Genomic DNA, 13,690 nt, shown 5'->3' with positions numbered 1-13,690 from the left:
TAAAAGTAAGACTATGTTATAATGTATAGTATGGCTTGTTATGATATGTAGATGTATATTATGTAAATTAACTATTGCTATAATGTATAGTATGTGTTATGATATGTAATGTATATTATGTTATAGTACTAGGTTATAATGTATAATAGTGGTTGTTAGTGATATGTAGATGTTATATTATGTAAAGTAGACTAGGTTATAATGTATAGTAGTGGTTGTTAGTGATATGTAGATGGATATAGTTATGTAAAGTTAGGCTAGGTTAAATGTATAGTAGTGGGTTGTTAGTGATATGTAGATTTTATATTATAAAGTAGACTAGGTTATAATGTATAGTAGTGGTGTAGTTGGATATGTAAGATGTTATATTATGTAAAGTAGACTAGGTTATAATGTATAGTATGGTTGTTAGTGATATGTAGGATGTTAGTATATGTAAAGTAGGCTAGGTTATAAATGTATAGTAGCAGTGAGTGATTGAGATCAGTTATACCCAGCTATAGCCTACATTAATCATAAGATGACCAGTCTAAACCTGTTCAGCAGTTCAGCAATAATTATTTGATGATAAGTTGAATCAGGTGTGTAATGTGCTGGGTAAGAAGCAAAAGGATTGAGAAAACTGTTCAGATCAGTTCACATCAATTGTTATAGTCCACCAGTAGCGGACAAGAATGTACTATAAGCTACATATCATAAGATGACCAGGCCTAACCTGTTCAGGTCAGTTCACATAATTGTTATAGTTCCTACCCAGTAGCAGGACAGAGGGTACACTGATATAGTACAAAAGTATATGGACATCCTTAAAATTTGTGGATTAGTTATTTCAGCACACCGTTGCTTGACAGGTGTATAAAATGAGGCAGACAGCCATGCAATCTCCATAGCAAACGATTGGCAGTAGATTGGCAAACATTGGCACCAAAAAAAAAAAATAATAAAAAAAATAAAAAAAATAAGCTGATTAAACATTACATTACCTAAACTGGACTCATACAACACGATGGTGTTCTCTGTTCTGCTCTAGAAATTAAACAAACTAACAGGGTGGAAAGTGATAGTTAGGGGGACAAAAAAACTAAAATTAAATATAATGAATGAAAAATGAAGAACAAATAAATTAATGAATGACATTGTTAATTTTTGTGTCAATCGCCAACTTGCCACCCATCCTATATAGGATTAATTACCACATAAACACACATAATAATTCACTGTGGTAATTAAATGATGATTCTCCTTCCAGTGTTCTCTGCATTGAGCATCACATGAAGAATTAATCAAATGGAAGGTAAATCAAAACATAATAGGTAAATAAGGTGATGCAAACAATAATTATATCACTAGAGCAGTAAAATAATATACATAACATATATATACACACACACTGTATATATACACATGATATATACATACACACTAATATACACAATTATATTATATATATACATACATATAAATAAATATGGAAAAAGAACAGAGGCATTTGAACCCAGTCTGGAACAAATAGAAGAGTCATATGGGAGAACAGTCTATACACAATCTATATACACACATACCATTACGACATAGAAGAGTCATATGGGAGACAAGTCTATACACAATCTATATACACACATACCATGTTACCACATAGAAGATTTCATATGGGAGAACAGCCTAGACACATCTATATACACACATACCATTTAACTACATAGAAGATTCATATGGGAGACAAGTCTATACACAATCATAAACCACATACCATTTACCACAAGAAGATTCATATGGGAGAACAGCCTAACACAATCTATATACACACTACCATTTACGCACATAGAAGATTCATATGGAGAACAGCTAACACAATCTATATACACATTTACCACATAGAAGCTAAATGTTTTACTAGTAATTATAGGAAGCCCCTTTTTTCTTCTTTTCAAGGCTTTATCTAAATATTCACAACGGAAATATCGCAATAGACAAAAAAACATTTCAATTTCTCCATCACTCAGCCACATATGCCAGGGTATATCTGGTGGTATGTCTCCTCATCACTCAAGCCACATAATGCAGGGTATACTGGTGGTCTGTCTCCTCATCCACTCAGCCACATACTGCCAGGGTATATCTGGTGGTCTGTCTCCTCATCACTCAGCCACATAATGCCAGGGTATATCTGCTGTGCTTTCTGGAATAGAGCAAGGTATATCATGGTGAAAAGGGCAATAGAGGATAAAATCAGTTTCATTCTCTATTTCTTCGAGGTCACAAATAGTTACATAGTCTTTCCTCCATTTCACCACAATACCGAACTGTTTCAATACGCAGAGGCAATATCCCTGTCTGACCTGTTTCAAACGCAGAGGCAATATCTTGATCTGACCTGTGTTCAATACACAGAGACAATATCCTGATCTGACCTGTTTCAATACACAGAGACAATATCCTGATCTGACCTGGTGCTTCAATACGCAGAGGCATATCCCTGATCTGACCTGTTTCAATACGCAGAGGCAATATCCTCGATCTTGACCTGTTTCAATACGCATAGGCAAATCCTGATCTGACCTGTTGTCAATACGCAGAGGCAATATCCCTGATCTTCCCTGTTTCAATACACAGAGACAATATTCCCTGATCTTCCCTGTGCACCATAGCGATGCCTTGCTTTTAGGTAGGGTTATACATAATATATCTCTCTGTCCGCCCTGACCTTAGAGAGCCGTTTTATTTCTCTATTTGGTTAGGTCAGGGTGTGAATCGTGGGTAGCATTCTATGTGTGTTTTCTATGTTTTTATTTCTTTGTTTTGGCCGGTGTGGTTCTCAATCAGGGACAGCTGTCTATCGTTGTTCTGATTGGGAATCATACTTAGGTAGACCTTTTTCCAGCTGTCTTTGGGAAGTTGACTTTGTGCGTGCCATTTAGCCCGTATGCTCACGGGTGTGTCTTCGTTTGTTGTTTTGTTGGTGACATTTTAAATAAAATAAAAATGTACACTCACCACGCTGCACTTTGGTCTATCCTTCCGACGACAATGTGACACTCTCACAGACCAATTCATCTTAATCAAACAAAAAGGTTCTCCATGGTGGTTTATTGAATTCATCTCACCAACCGAATTCCACCCTGAATCAACAAAAGGTTCTCCAGTGTGTGGGTTTATGATTCTCTCCACAGAACCAATTCAGCACCTGAATCAAAACAAAAAGGTCTCCGATGTGGGTGTAGTGACTTCATTGCACAGACCAATTCAACCCCTGAATCAAACAAGAAAGGTTCTCACATGGGGTTTATGATTCAGTCTCACAGACCATTCACCCTGAATCAAACAAAAGGTTTCTCCATGTTTATGATTCATCTCCTTCCACACCATTTTATTTTCAATTATGTGCATACAACAGTTGTTTTTAATCATATCTGAGTGTCTCCCTTCACTTTGTTTGTTGCAGATTTGACAGTCAGACTGTTTGAAAAAGCTCAGACATTTCAGTTGTTCCCAGGCCCTCCCCCTATGGGATAGATAAATAGCAATAATCATGAAAAAAGTACAGTTGAGAAGAGCTCAAACTAGGACATGATAAATAAAGTGAAGAAATAGGTTTAACATTTTATTTAAGTGGCTTATATGTTCCTGTGAGCAGTTGAAAAGAACCACCCTGGACAAAAACACCTACATCTTTTCTGACAAAATGAGTTTAAAAATGCAATAAAACTTCCCTTCAGAGGATCCATATTTTGTTTTTAAGGTAAAGACCCTTATATTATAAAGCCTTTGGAATCCACATTTTTACACGTAAGATTAAGAACTGATATTTCCTGTGGACAGAAAAGCACCACCATGGTAGGAATGACTCAGGCACACTCCGACGAACTAGTTGTACCTTATTCCGACATGTTCCCTCTATTTATTCTATATGAATTAACTGAATGACTCACTTACTGTGAAACTGTGTGTGCAGTTAGAGATAACTAATGGAGATGCTCTGTCATCGGTCAGAAATGCCGCTGTACAGATACTTTCTGTTTTTCGTTCAACCTGCAGTCCAAGGCGACTCCATCTCGGCACATAGACACAGTAATCCAGAGGGTGGGGCTAAACAGTCAGACTTTCCAACTGCAGTCAGACGTCACGCCCTTCATATACGACAGTAACCAAGAGGGGTGGGCGCAAACAGTCAGTTCCAACTGCAGGTCCAAAGGCGTCTCCCTTCACATAGAACAACAGTAACCAGAGGGTGGAGCATACAGTCACGTTGGTCCAACTGCAGTGCAAGGAGTCTCCCCTTGCATATAAACGTAGAGCACGCAGAGGGTGGCGCTAACAGGTCCAGTTCCAACTGGCAGTCAAGCGTCTCCACTTCACATAACAGACAGTAACCAGAGGGGTGGAGCTCACAGTCAGTTTCAACTGCAGTCAGGCGTACTCCCTTCACATAAAAACAGTAACCAGAGGGTGGCGTTAACAGTCAGTTCCAACTGCAGTCAAGGCGTCTCCCCTCTCCATATAACACACAGTAACCAGAGGGTGGAGCTAACAGTCAGTCCAACTGCAGTCAATTGGCGTCTCCCTTCACGATAACAACAGTGAACCAGAGGGTGCGAGCGAACAGTCAGTGTTCAACTGCAGTCAAGGGAGTCTCCCCTGTCAATGATAACAACAGTAACCAGAGGGTGGAGCTAACAGTCCAGTTGTCAACTGCAGTCAAGCGTCACCGCCTTCATGATAAACAACAGTAACCAGAAGGGTGAGCTCACAGTCAGTTTCCAACTGCAGAGTCAGGTGTCTCCCCTTCAATAACTAAAACAGTAACAGAGGGTGGCGCGTAAGACTGAGCAGTTTCAACGCAGGGTCCAGGCGTCTACCCTTCAATAACAACAGTAACACGCAGAGGGTGAGGCTAACAGTCATTTCACTGCAGTCAAGGGCGTCTCCCCTGTCATATAACAACATAACCAGAGGGTGGAGCTAAACAGTCAGTTTTCAGACGCATCAGCGTCTCCCCCTGCAGTAACAACAGTAACCAGAGGGTGCGGGGCTAAAGTCAGGTTTCAACTGGCAGTCAAGGCGTCTCCCCTTCATATAACAACAGTAACCAGAGGGTGGGCTACGAGTCAGTTCAACGTGCAGTCAAAGGCGCTTGGCCCCTTCATATAACAACAGTAACCAGCAGGCGTGTGGGCTAGACAGTGCCGAGCTTTCCTAACTGCAGTCAAGGAGTCACCCCGTTCATGATATACAAACAGTAACCAGAGCGGTGGAGCCTATACGTCAGGTTTCAACTGCAGCAAGGCGTCTCCCCTTCATCATAACAACAGCTAAACCAGAGTGGTGGGGCTAACAGATCAGTTCCAACTGCAGGTCAAGGAGTCACCCCTTCATATAAAAACAGTAACCAGAGGGTGGAGCTAACAGTTCAGTTTCAACTACAGTCAGAGTCACGGTACGGTAGTTTGGGGTGGCTACGTGCCCTCTTGCAGGTATGTCTCGAGCGATCATGTGTGTTGTAGCGGCTTGCGCGGAAGCTCATACTAACAGTACAGAGGGGGAGCTAACCGTCGTTCCAACTGCATCAAGGAGCTCCTCCTTCTATAACAACAGTAAACCAGAGGGTGGGGGCTAACACGTCAGTTTCAACTGCATCAAGACGTCTCCCCTTCATATAACAAACGTAACCAGAGGGTGGGAGCTAACAGTCAGTTCAACTGCAGTCAAGGCGATCTCCCCTCATCATAACAAGCAGTACCAGAGGGTGGGCTAACAGTTCATTCCAACTGCGTCAAGCGTCGTCCCCTTCTATTAACAACAGTAACCAGAGGGTGAGGCACTAACCACGCAGTTTCAACTGCAGTCAAGGCGTCTCTCCCTTCATATAAAACAGTAACCAGAGGTTGGGGATAACATCAGTTTCAAACTGCAGTCCAAGGCTCACCCCTTCATCATTAAGCAACAGTGAACCAGAGGCGGGGCCTACATAGTTTTAAACTGCAGTTGAACTGACTGTTAGCCCCACCCTCTGGTTACTGTTGTTATATCGAAGGGGGAGACGCCTTGGACTGCCAGTTAGGAACTGACTGTTAGCTCCACCCTCTGGTTACTGTTGTTATATGAAGGAGACGTCTTGACTGCAGTTGAAACTGACTGTTAGCCCCACCCTCTGGTTACTGTTGTTATATGAAGGGAGACTCCTTGACTGCAGTTGGAAACTACTGTTAGTCCTCACCCTCTGTTACTGTTGTTATATGAAAGGGTGACGTTCTTTGACTGTCAGTTGAAACTGACGTTAGCTTCCACCCTCTGGTACTGTTGTTATATGAAGGGCGCTGACTCCTTGACTGCATTGAACTGACTGTTAAGCCCCACCCTCTGGTTACTGTTGTTAATATGAAGGGTAACGCCTACGCAAGTGAAACTGACTGTTAGCTCCACCCTTCTGGTACTGTGTTATAATGAATGGGAACTCCTTGACTGCATGTTGGAAAACTGGACTGTTAGCCCCACCCTCTGGTACTGTAATGTTATATGAAGGGAGACTCCTGACCTGCAGTTGAAACTGACTATTATACCCACCCTCTTGGTTACTGTGTTCATTGGAAGGGAAGACGCCTTGACGCAGTCTGAAAAACTGACTGTTAGACCACCCTCCTCGGTACGTTGTTATATGCAAGGGGAGACGCCGTTGACTGACAGTTGAAGACTGACTGTGTTAGCTCCACCCTCTGGTTACTGTTGTTATATGAAGGGGAGACGCCGTTGACTGCAGTTGAAACTGACTGTTAGCTCCACCCTCTGGTACTGTTGTTATATTGAAGGAGACGCCTTGACGCAGTTGAAACTGACGTTAGCGCCACCCTCTGGTTTACTTGTTATATGAAGGGGAGACACGCTTGACTGCAGTGAACTTGACTGTTAGCTCCACCCTCGGTTACTGTTGCTTATATGAAGTGAACCGCCTTGACTTGCAGTTGCTGAACTGACTGTTAGCTCCACCCTCTGGTTAATGTTTTATATGAAGGAGACTCCTTGACATTGAGTTGAAACTGACGTTAGCTCCACCCTCTGGTTTACTTTGTTATGTGAAGGGGAGACGCCTGACTGCAGTTGAAACTGACTGTTAGCTCCACCCTCTGGTTACTGTTGTTATATAAGGGGAGACGCCTTGACTGCAGTTGAACTGACTGTTAACGCCACCCTCTGTTACTGTTGTATGTGAAGGGGAGACGCCTCGACTGCAGTTGGAACTGACTGTTAGCTCCACCCTCTGGTTACTGTTGTTATTGTGAAGGGAGACGCCTTGACTGCAGTTGAACTGACTGTTAGCGCACCCTCTGTACGTGTGTATATATGAAGGGGATGACTCCTTGACTGCAGTTGAAACTGGACTGTTAGCTCCACCCCTCTGGTACTGATTTGTTATCTGTGAAGGGGAGACGCCTTGATGCAGTTGGAACTGACTGTTAGCCGCCACCCTCGGGTTTACTGTTGTTATATGAAGGGTGACGTCTTACTGCTACTTGGAACTGACTGTTAGCCCCACCCTCTGTTACTGTTATGTGAAGAGGAGCGCCTTACTGCAGTTGAAACTGAAAACAGAAAGTATCTGTACAGGGCCATTTTAGATGACCAGAGGCACTCATAGTTTAATCTCTAAAACGCAAACACCATTTCACAGTTAAAGTGAGTATTTCAGGGTTAATAATATAGAATAAAGTAGAGGAAACATGTGGGAATAAGGGTAAACTAGTGTCGGAGTGCTGCTGAGTCATCCTACCATGTGGTGCCTTTTCTGTCCACAGGAAATATCAGTTCTAATTTAGTGAAAATGGTGGATTCCAAAAAGCTTTAAATATAAGTGTCCTTTACCTTAACACCAAAAATATGGAATCCTAAAGGGAAATTTTATGCATTTTAACTCATTTTGTCAGAAGAGGTAGTGTTTTTTGTCCACGGGTTGTTATTTATCAGACTTCCACAAGAAATATAAGCCATAAAATACCACAAAATTGTTAAAAACTATTTCTTCATTATCTTATTAGTCCTAGTTGAAAGTCTCTTTTCATCAATTACCTTTTTTTTTCATGATTATTGTGATATCTATCCATAGGGGTGAGCCGTCCGGGCAACTGAAATGTCTGAGCTTTTCAAACAGTCTGACTTCAACATCTGAACCAAAACCGAAATTGAAGGGAGACATAATATTGATTTAAAAAAAATCTGTTGCATGCAATATGGAAAAATAAAATGGGTGTGGAGGAGATGAATCATAAACCCACATGGAAGACCTTTTGTTTTGATTCAGGTGAATTGTCTGTGAGATGAATCATAAACCCAGCATGAGAACCTTTTGTTTGAGTCAGGGTGAAATTGGTCTGTGAGGATGAATCATAACACCCACAGGAGAACCTTTGGTTATCAGGGGAATTGGTCTGTGAGAGAATCATTAAACCCACATGGAGAAACCTTTTGTTTGATTCAGGGTGAATTGGTCTGTGAGATGAATCATAAACCCACATGGAGAACCTTTGTTGATTTAAGAGTGTAATTGGTCTGTGAAGTAGTTCACATTGTCGCGAAGGATGAAGACCCAAAAGATGCAGCGTTGTGATGTACATTTTTATTTTATTTAAAATGTCACCAACAAAACACAAACGGAAAGACACACCCGTGAAGCTTTTACAGGCTAGTGCACGCACACAAATCAACTTCCACCAAAGACAGCTGGAAAAAGGTCGAGCCTAAGTATGATTCCCAATCAGAGACAACGATAGACAGCTGTCCCTGATTGAGAACCACACCCGCCAAAACAAAGAAAAAAACATAGAAAACACAACATAGAATGCTACCCCCATCCACACCCTGGACCTAACCAAAGTAGAGAAATAAAAGGCTCTCTAAGGTCAGGGCGTGACAGAGAGAATATAATTTGTATAACCTACCAAAAGAGAATCGCTATGTGCACAGGAAGATCAGGGAATATTGTCTACTTGTTGTATGAAAACAGGAAGATCAGGGATATTGCGCTCTGCGTATTGAAAACAGGTCAGATCATGGATATGCCTATGCGTACTGAAACAGTCAGACAGATATTTGCGCTCTGCGTAATTGAAACAGGTCAGATCAGAATTCCTCTGCGTATTGAAAACAGGTCAGAATCAGATATTGTCTCTGTGTATTGAAACAGGTCAAGATCAGGGATATTGTCTCTGTGTATTTGAAACGGGTCAGATCAAGCATATTGCCTCTGCGTATGAAACAGGTCAGGATCAGGATATTGCCTCTGCGTATTGAAACAGTTCACGGTAATTTGGTAGAAATGAGGAAAGACTATTGTAAACTATTGTGACTCGAAGAAATTAGAGAATGAAAACTGATTTATCCTCTAGTGCCTTTCTACCATGATATACACTTGCTCTATTCCAGAAAGCACAGAGGATATACCCGGCATATGTGGCTGAGTGATTGAGGAGACAGGGACCACTCAGATATTACCCTGCGAGTATGTGGCTGAGTGATGAGGAGACCAGACCACCAGATATACCTGCATTATTGGCTGAGTGATGAGGAGACATACCACCAGATAACCCTGGCATTATGTGGCTGAGTGATGGGAGAAATTGAAATGTTTTTTTGTCTATTGCGTATTTCCGTTTGTGGAATATTTAGATAAAGGCTTGAAAAGAAGAAAAAGGGGCTTCCTATAATTACATAGTAAAAACATTTAGCTTCTATTGGTAAAATGTGTATATAATTGTGTTCAGCTTTCTCCCATATGAATCTTCTAGTTGGTAAATCGGTATGTGTGTATATTAGATTGTGTTAGGCTGTTCTCCCATATGAATTCTCTATGTGGAAATGTATGTGTATATTATAGATGTGTATAGACTTGTCTCCCATATGAATCCTTCTATGTAGTAAATGTAGTGTGTATATAGATGTGTTAGGCTGTTCTCCCATATGAATCTTCTATGTGGTAAATGGTATGTGTGTATATAGATTGTGTATAGACTTGTCTCCCATATGACTCTTCTATGTGGTAAATGGTATGTGTGTATATAGATTGTGTATAGACTGTTCTCCCATATGACTCTTCTATTTGTTCCAGACTGGGTTCAAATGCCTTCTGTTTCTTTTTTCCATATTTATTTATATGTATGTATATATATATATATATATGTGTATATATACAGTGTGTATGTATATATATGTGTATATATACAGTGTGTGTGTATATATACAGTATGTATGTATATTATTTTACTGCTCTAGTGATATAATTATTGTTTGCATCACCTTATTTACTATTATGTTTTGATTTTTACCTTCCATTTGATTAATTCTTCATGTGATGCTCAATGCAGAGAACACTGGAAGGAGAATCATCATTTAATTACCACAGTGAATTATTATGTGTGTTTATGTGGTAATTAATCCTATAAGGGATGGGTTGCAAGTTGGCGATTTGACACAAAAATAAAATGTCATTCATTAATTTATTTGTTCTTCATTTTTCATTCATATTATTTAATTTTAGTTTTTCTGTGTCCCCCTAATATCACTTTCCACCCTGTTAGTTTGTTGTAATTTCTAGAGCAGAACAGAGAACACCATCGTGTTCGTATGAGTCTCAGTTTAGGTAATGTAATGTTTAATCAGCTTATTTTTTTTATTTTTTTTTATTATATTTTTTTTTTTTGGGGTGCCAATGTTTGCCAATCTACTGCCAATGTTTGTCTATGGAGATTGCATGGCTGTCTGCTCAATTTTATACACCTGTCAGCAACGGGTGTGGCTGAAATAACTAAATCCACAAATTTTAAGGGATGTCCACATACTTTTGTATATATCGTGTACATTCTCTGTCCTGCTACTGGTAGGACTATAACATTATGTGAACTGACCTGAACAGGTTTAGGCTGGTCATCTATGATATGTAGGCTATATACAGTACATTCTCTGTCCTGCTACTGGTAGGACTATAACATTATGTGAACTGATCTGAACAGTTTCTCAATCCTTTTGTTCTTACCAGCACTTACACACCTGATTCAACTTATCATCAAATATTATGTGAACTGACCTGAACAGGTTTAGACTGGTCATCTATGATATGTAGGCTATAGCTGAGGTATAGACCTGATCTGCAAATCACTAACAAACTGCTACTATACATTATAACCTAGCCTACTTTACATAATATAACATCTACATATCACTAACAACCCACTACTATACATTATAACCTAGTCTACTTTACATAAATATAATCTCTATACTAACAACCCTACTATACATTTATAACATAGTCTATTTACATAATATAACATCTACATATCACTAACAACACTACTAGTACATATAACTAGCCTACTTTACATAATACTGACAATCTACATAATCCACTAACAACCATACTATACATTATAACCTAGTCTACTTTACATAATATAACATTACATATCACTAACAACCCACTATATATCATTATAACCTGAGTTACTTTACATAATATAATTACATATCATAACAACCTACTACTATAACTTAAGCCTAGTCTAATTTACATAATATCATACATATCACTAACAACCTACTATAATATAACTAGCTAATTTACATAAATAGTAACATCTACATATCACTAACAAACTACTATACATTATAACTAGTCTACTTTACATAATATAAAATAATCTTACTTGATGCAAAAACTTTCTGAATGGGATTCAAAGATTTCCCCTCAGATTAATCATGTCTGTTTTAGTCTTCTGTCAATAAATAGCTTCTATTAATTAATAAAAAATAATTGTGAGACATGGCATGTGTTTGTGTGTACCTGTCTAGACTACCTTAACAAACAGTGACTTATTATTGTTGACAGTTACGCATGGAGATGAAATGTCACATGACATGTTCATCGTTGATGCCATTAAAATCACCTGACTGTTTTCGATTAGTGTTGTTAGTAAATGTTTATAAGTGATCATTAATAAATGAGAACAATAACATGTCCAAAAATGACTGTGTTAACCAACAACAAATGTTGGATCTCTGTTTAGGGGTCATGTCTAAATGAGTTCTCTGGGAAAGAGAGAGGAAGGGGGAACGCTGCCTCTAAATGAGTGCTCTCTGGGGACTGACACCAAAGCTAGAGAGGTAAGAGACAATTTCTGAAGACATTTATTAAGGTTTTCTTTCCAAATAAATAGCTATCTTAAGATGAATGCACTTATCTGTAAATCACTCTGGAATAGAGCATTGCTAAATCAGGGGTTTCAAGTCGGGGTCTGTGGATGGTACTGCAGGGTTGTCAATCCGGGTCTGTGAGGATGCAGGTGGTTCTAATGCTCCGGGGTCTGTGGAGGTACTGCAGGGGTTTCAATGCCGGGGTCTGTGGAGGTACTGCAAGGGGTTTCATCGGGGTTGTGGCGGTACTGCAGGGGTTCTCAATCCGGGGTCTGTGGAGAGTACTTGCAGGGGATCTCAGTCCGGGGTCTGTGAGGATGGGCAGGGGTTCTCAATCCGGGGTCTGGTGGAGGTATGCAGGGGTTCTCAATCCGGGGTCGTGGAGGTATGCAGGGGGTTTCTATCCTGGGGTCTGTTGAAGGTAATGCAGGGGTTCTCAATGCGGGGTCGTGGAGTATGCAGGGGTTCTCAATCCGGGGTCTGTGGAGGGTTACTGAGGGGTTTCATCCTGGGGTCTGTGGAGGTACTGCAGGGGTTCCAATCGGGTCTGTGAGGTACTGGCAGGGGTTCTCAATCCGGGGTCTGTTGAGGTACTGCAGGGGTTCCACGGCACCGCTGACTGTACTCGTTGCAGAGTAAAGACATTTGATAGAATTTCACATGAACGACCACGTTTGCCTACTCTTAATTATTGCCTAATTTTAATGGAATGTATATATTTTTTTACAATTCTGATGTTGTTAAAAGCAGAATTTGGAACATATTACGGTTATATCAACACACTCTTCACACCCGTTTTAACAACTCTACAAGTATCTTTGGCATAGTAACATGCACGTCCGCTGTCCCAATAATGTTGCTACAACGTTTGCACAATGTTCATATTCATTAACACATATTACGCTAGATGCCTTCAATTGCCCAGATTTATAGGGGCATGCCGCAATGTTAGGAATTATTTTAAGCACGTGATGTTGCGCCCTACCAAAGGGAGACTTGAATACATGATGTAGATAAGTTAAATAATCAAATAGGATAAACGTATTTATTATTACCTGCTTAGGGAACAGAAGGTTCTTATAAGAAGCGCAAAAGGCTTCTATCCTTCTTAATATATGGAACTCACTAAAAGTTATATATATTTTGGGTTCAGTGATGACAAGAACCTCTAGAGTTTCTGATCAAACAAAAGGTTAATGTTTTGAGATGTGAACCCGCAGAGCTCCAGTGGTCCAATACTTCCACTGTTTTTTCGCAGCGCCGGCCAGGGATCGAACATCCACAGGTATACCATAAGTGTAAAATGTCTTTTATGCTCAGCACTTATACAACAATTTTCTACTCTGAAACTTGGCGATATGGTCCCAGATCTCGAACAGCATTGTTATAGAAAAACGTATGAATGGTTTGTTAACATAATATATAAAACATAATATTACTAATGTAACCACTGTAAGACTGGGTTTGTTGATTGTGTGCAGCTGCTATGTCCGGATGTTCTGGAACTGGCCGCGTC

The 13,690-nt window shown here is 40.1% G+C and overlaps 1 protein-coding gene and 1 long non-coding RNA gene across 2 annotated transcripts in view; one reads left to right on the top strand and one right to left on the bottom strand.

Annotated features, from left to right (window-relative positions):
• Positions 1-422, top strand: part of LOC139026501 (uncharacterized) — a 1,746-nt gene extending 1,324 nt beyond the window's left edge. The window contains exon 3 of the long non-coding RNA XR_011478314.1: positions 133-422. This is a non-coding gene — a long non-coding RNA (uncharacterized lncRNA). The remainder of the gene's footprint in view (positions 1-132) is intronic.
• LOC139026499 (ribonuclease inhibitor-like) overlaps positions 1-13,690 on the bottom strand; it is a 152,489-nt gene that overhangs the window by 14,402 nt on the left and 124,397 nt on the right. The gene's annotated exons all lie outside the window — the stretch shown is intronic.

This window comes from Salvelinus sp. IW2-2015, unplaced genomic scaffold (assembly GCF_002910315.2).
Source record: "Salvelinus sp. IW2-2015 unplaced genomic scaffold, ASM291031v2 Un_scaffold4933, whole genome shotgun sequence".
In the NCBI taxonomy this organism is placed as follows: Eukaryota; Metazoa; Chordata; class Actinopteri; order Salmoniformes; family Salmonidae; genus Salvelinus; species Salvelinus sp. IW2-2015.
This window is presented reverse-complemented; position numbering and strand designations above follow the sequence as displayed.